Raw genomic sequence first — 6860 nt, 5'->3', positions numbered from 1 at the left:
TATTTTGAAGATAATGAGTTCAATTTGTAGGGTTTTTAACATTTATTGTGTCTATTATGATTTAAAATTTTCAATTTTACGTAATTTGGTCAATTACAGCATGAAATTTGAGATGAACACAGAGATGTCTGCGGAACCAAAATTCCGTTGTTTTTTTTTTTTTTTTTTCCGCCTTTTGATTTTCTTTTCATGATATATTAGAAATAATGTGTTAAAAATTTAGGGTTTTGATTCTTTATATTGTTGTTTATCAGAAAATGTACTCAATTGGATGTAATTTATTCACTTAGAGGTGGATTTTTTAGTTAAAATGGCTTATGTAAAATGGCTCTGCGAAGAACAGATTTTTTTTTTTTTTTTTTGTAATCTATGATCGAATGTTTTGTAATACTTGATCGATTTTTTTGTAATCCATGATCGAATTGTTTTTTTTTTTTTTTTTTTATAATCCATGATCGAATTTTTTGTTTTTTTCTTTTTTTTGTAACCCATGATAGAATTTTTTGTAGTCCATGATCGAATTTTTTGTAATCCATGATCGAAATGTTTGTTTTTTTTTCTTGTAATCCATGATCGAATTTTTTGTTTTATTTCTTATTTTTGTAACCCATGATAGAATTTTTTGTAATCCATGATCGAATGTTTTGTAATCCGTGATCGAAATGTTTGTTTTTTTTTTTGTAATCCATGATCAAAATGTTTGTTTTTTTTTTTGTAATTCATGATCGAATTTTTTGTTTTTTGTTTTTTTTGTAACCCATGATAGAGTTTTTTGTAATCCATGATTGAAGTTTTTGTAATCCATGATCGAATTGTTTTTTTCTTTTTTTGTAATCCACGATCGAATTTTTTGTTTTTTTTTGGTTTTTTTATTTTTGTAATCCATGATCGAATTTTATGTAATCCATGATCGAATTTTTTGTAATCCATGATAGAATTTTCTGTAATCCATGATCGAATTTTTGTAATCCATGATCGAAATGTTTGTTTTTTTTTCTTGTAATCCATGTTCGAATTTTTTGTTTTTTTTTTGTTTTTGTAACCCATGATTGAATTTTTTGTAATCCATGATCGAATTGATTTTTTCTTTTTTTGTAATCCACGATCGAATTTTTTGTTTTTTTATGTTTTTTTTTTTTGTAATCCATGATCGAATTTTATGTAATCCATGATCGAATTTATGTAATCCGTGATCGAATTTTTTGTAATCCATGATCGAATTTTTTGTAATCCTGTGAAGAGTGGTTAAATGACCGCCTCTCGAAGTCCAGTACCGGTATAAAAGTGGACACCATAGTCTCAAATAGGCGGTTCTGGTCTCGATGTTCCAATGTTGTAAAGGCCACTGCCCCTTTGGTCACGGTGTTAAGAATGGTGGATGCTGACAAGAAAGCTACCATAGGTATCCTTTATGAAGGTATTGAGAGGGCGAAATCAGCTATTGGGGAGAAGTGTAATTTTGCTAGCAAAGTGATCGAGATTATAGAAAGGAGGTGGAACACCAAATTTGGACGTCCAATTCATTATGCTGGTAAATATATATTTATATTATTACAATGTTTCAGTTTACATCATTTTTTTATGAAATTGTAAATGACATTTTTCTACCTATATATTTTTTAGGTTACTACTTCAACCCAAAATTTTTCTAGTTCTACCTATATATTCGACTCGCTTCTGATAAGCTTCATAAACTAGTCTACGTTCATTATAATTTAAACATCAGAGAGCGACAAATAAGAAAGAAGCTTGAAGACTATGGGCCGATAGCCTTAGACATAATATTTGTCACAGACACAGCAGACCAATGGGTAGTAGAAAAGGAGGAGCCAGTGTTGCACAAGAGAGCGTTTCTTGAGGCTATCGGTGATGAAGATCTTGAAGAAAGTAATGAGCAGCATGAAAGAAGAAGCAGTCAGCCAACGTATCCACAATTCGTCGGAGATGTCGGTGATATTGCACTTAATGAGGGAGAGTGGGAAGGGGGTCAAAGAGAAAATGAGAGATGATGATTCTGAGGCCACCCTATCCCAGCCATATTATTCACATATTGAGTCCCAACAGCAACAGTGTAGAGATGAACACGACAGTACAGGTGAGCATGAAGGATGGACAAGCTTCGGGGATTTTGGATTGGAAACACAACAAAACACTAACACTCAGGGACTTGGGAATAGTCAGACGCCTGCTAATATCGATGATTCGTTTTTAGATCGAATCAATGAATTGTCAAACGAATTCAATCAATGGCATCAACGTGACCAAGAAGAACAACAACGTCGTCTATCATTTTATTTTTAGATCGTATGTTACTAATTTTATGCTTTTATTGTAGTCCATGTATGTTGATATACTTATTCCATGATAATTCTATGTTTATCCTTTTGTGTGATGTAAATTAAATGCTAAATGGCGGTTCATGCAGGGAAAAAACATATCAATATTCGAATATTCAGTAAAAAATATGAAAATTCTTAATGGAATACCCTCATTTCTTATTGAATTCCTAAAAATTAATATTTATAATGAATTTTAATAAATTTTTTGGATTTTTTTGAAGTTTTATTTTGACCGATTCACCCGATTCTCGATCCGGATCGCCGATTTGTCGATCCGGATAGATTTTTTGGGTGCCCGATCCGGGTCACCGATCCGTTTTTTAAACCATTGATTCTTCGGGACCCATCTTCTTCTAAACTTGGATTAACTTTGAGAATCTTATTTAAATAAAATAAAGAAGATGAAAATTTGGTGGAAGTTGGACCCCTTGAAAAAAAAAATGTTGATAAATCAAAACTACACCAAAATAATATTTTAGGGGCATAATTGTCAACATCCAAACGTCAAATTGGTCAAAGAGAGAGAGACTTGTTTTCAATTTGGGTGCGCAAAAACAAGAAATGCCCCAAGATTTTTTAAAATGACAGGAGGGTTGGCATTATTATATCGTTCACAAATAAAGAAGACCTTTTGTTTCATTATTAAGTAAACTTTAAACTTATTTAAAGCCACAAGAATAGTGTACGTCACATGGGTGCAGCAAAAATTATAGAAGTCCTCGGGAGTCTAGAGAGAGAGCATTGAAAACTATAAACTGCTGTCTAGAGAGAAAATGCTCCGAGTAGAGAGAGAGCATTAGGCATTGGGGTCGCAATGGGACGGGTTAGGTCGGGTCCAGGTTCGGTCTCAATTATTTAATTATACTTAAATATCTCATAAATTGGGATACAAAAAATATTATTGAACCCGGACCTGAACTCAGACCCTAGACTCAAATCCAAAAAATATACACTGAAACTATTTACTTTTGGTATAAAGTGATCACAATTAATTTTGATTATTGGATGGATGCATCTATTCTATGAGTAATGATCCTATACGACGCTCCCACATTCATGTGTATAGGATCCCAAATAATCACCATTAAATTTGATACAGATCTCTAGAAAAGTTATCACATGGATATGAGACTTGACTTTTCTAAATATCTGTGTCTAATTTAATGGTGATCCTTTGAGGCTCTACACAAATGGTGTGATATGGTTTCATAGGATCATTACTCTTATTCTATTGACAAATCTCAAACTTTAAAAGAAATTAAATTGAATTTTGTAACGCATCCAAGCTATCAGATTTTACATCGAATGGTTATAAGTACTTGTGATCCCTTTTTTAAAACATCACGTAAATGCTAGGAATTTGAGTATGGAGAGAAAAATAAGTAAGTGAGAAAACTAGAAATTTATTGAATCCCACGAACGGTTCACTATCTCAGTATTTTTTTAATCTAATTTTAAATAGCTCATAACAAATTTCAACACATGATCATGAGATCATAAATTGTTGGAAACTGCTCGATGGATGAAATATTAAATAGTTTATCTGTCTAGTTGATTATGAGAATTCCCCCCCCCCCCCCCCTCTCCCCCCCCCCCCCCACACACACAGACCATGACATAAGCATTACCCAGATTTGGTTTGCATCCGTTGATGACAATTAAATTATATTCCTAATGATCTAAGAACTCATTTATACCACTCAAGGACTTCAAATAATTAGAACACTTTTACAGGATTTTATTCTTTGAGTTAACCTTGTTTTTCATTAAATGGTCTGATTATGCATTAACTCCTAATCATTAAATACAATGACTGTTTTGCATGAAATGGGTTATGCAGTGGCTTGTCAATCAATGGATGAAGATAAAACCAACTTTTTCAAATATTTTATAGAACCTTAGACATCAAAATAGAGGATAGATTTCAATTTAAATTCTATCATTTAGGGTACATTTGTTTTTCTAAAAAATATCTTCTAAAAAGTTGAATGTTTTGTTTTTGAATGTTTACATAAATTCAGGGTACTGTGTTCGATAACTTACTGAAATGCTAAGAAAGTTCTAGGTACTGTGTTTGATAACATATACATACATTAACCATATAAATATAAATATATAACATATAACATAATATAATATTTAATATAATATATTTTATGTTTTTCAGTAATGTATATTTGTATTATATGTAACATAAAATATAATATTTATTATAATATAATATAAGATATTTATATATTATATATAATATAATATAAAGGGTATGGTTTGTATAGAGCTGAGGCTCTAAACAATCAAATTAGAGCCCACCTTTAAATATTGTCGAAAAATCTGGTTTCAATACCGGAAATCTTGGACTTGTCTTAAAATATATTTTCATCTTTACTTATAAAATTTAAAGCTTAAAAAATAGTGTAGATCGAATAGATCCATAAAAAATTGAATAACTTAAAAATTGACAGTCAAAAAAATGTGTTACAAGATGCACTATTTCCAAATCTTGAAATTCATTTTTCTCAAGTCCATGCGTCTTGATGTTAGGATGATCAATCTGAGGATATTTTGGCATCAAAACAATCTCTTTTAGTGAAAATTTTGAGATAGGCTCTAATTTGATTGTTTAGAGCCTAGGCTCCATTTAAACTTTTCCCTAATATAAATATTATATATAGTATAATATAAGATATATATAGTATAATATAAGATATTTATATATTATATAATATATATATAGTATAATATAAGATATTTATATATTATGAGTAGTTATACTATGAGACCTTTCTATACCTATATGAGTAGAACCCCAAAGGATCACTATTAAATGTTGATACAGATTTCTAGAAAAGTTTTCAATAAACCCATTCACCCAAATCCCACATCCATGTCATAACTTTTCTAGAAATCTGTGTCAAAATCTAATGGTGATCCTTTGATGTTCTACTCACGTAAGAATGGTAATCCTTTGAAGTTTTACTTACATAGGTGTAGGAGGTTTTCATAATATCATTACTCTTATATATTATATAACATTATGTTATAGTAATATTATATTATAACATATTATATTAATAATACTAATATTATGTATTTATATTATGTATAGTGAATAGTGATCCACAAAAAAGTTATGAAAGTTTAAGTTTCTTTCCTATTTGAAAACTTAATCTTTCACTTTTTAACAAAAGAATGTGAACTTTTGTTGAAAGATTAATTTTTTAACTTTTTCATGAAAAGTGGGAAACGAAAGCAAAACTTCATCAAAATTTGAAAGAGTTCTTTGTTAAAGGATACCTCCAAAAAAAAAAACATTCACACCCTTATATAATTTGACTTTTCTCCATTGCGCAAATGAGGCTTACGTTAATGTAATGGTTATAGCGAACGACTTTGTTGAGGTGACAATTGCCTAAGAAAGGAGAATTCAATCGGGAAAATCGCCATTCTTCTTGTATTCTTCGAATCCTTCATTATGAGATTCACATTAGCCCTAATTTGAACCATACCCTTAGGGCCTCTTAACCCTATTTAAACAAATTAACCTCCTTGTATAGCGGGTTGACTCTTGAGAGGGAAGAAAGACGTTCCGGTTTGAACAAGGGCTCGAAACAGGCAGGGCCAACCCAACCTGACCTGAGTCCAGGTCAGGACCGAACAAGGCTGAAGGGGTGTTCAAACAAAATAACATCTGAGATGCAACACATCACCTAAAGCAAATCATGCCCAAGAGGAAGGCAAGCCTTCATCCGCTGCAACGGTTGGGCCGCATCACATCAGAGATGCGACCACTTCGCATCAAGTCATCCCCACCGCCATCACTCATAGCAAATCATGTTTGGTCGTGAGGCGACCTAGTTCGATTGGGGATGTGTCCCTAAAATGAGCAAGGGCCTAGTTCGATTGGGGAGGTGTCCCTAAAATGAGCAAGGGACACCAATCTCCATAGGGCAAGTCCTAGGTGTTGAAGAACTGAAAATCCACTTCATTTAAAACTAATCATCAAGTTATTCTTAGTGATATCCCAAAAACTTAAATAAAAAATCTTCCAAAATATCTTTTTTGCACGAGGGACTTAATATACATCATGCACCCACCGAAGCATACACGCTCAAAGGTAAAAATTAGGAGACATTTTTTAAATACCGTCAAACGATAAAAAAGGATTATTACAGACATTTCTTATATTTTAATAACACCGACTTTAACCATTTTGCTTTAATTTCTGGATATGGCCTCTAATAACTAATGAAAGCCTCACCTTGTTCACAACTACGCAATCATGGTATTTTATGTCCAAAAAATACTTGGGCCAGTTCTAGGGTTTGGGGTAAGGTAACAATCACCATTAAGTAGTTGGCAACCACCCCTGACCATGTGCTTTAAAGATTTGTCATTCTGATCAACGAAGTTAGAAGCCAATTATGTTAATCATCTCTCTAAAAGCAAAGTCGCAAAACCCGTCGGCGATTCTGAGAGACAGATGGAGACCGGCAACCACCCATAACCAGGTGCTCAAAGATT

This window comes from Amborella trichopoda, chromosome 5 (assembly GCF_054954075.1).
Source record: "Amborella trichopoda isolate Santa Cruz 75 chromosome 5, AtrichopodaSantaCruz75HAP2 v2.0, whole genome shotgun sequence".
NCBI classification, from domain to species: domain Eukaryota; kingdom Viridiplantae; phylum Streptophyta; class Magnoliopsida; order Amborellales; family Amborellaceae; genus Amborella; species Amborella trichopoda.
This window is presented reverse-complemented; position numbering follows the sequence as displayed.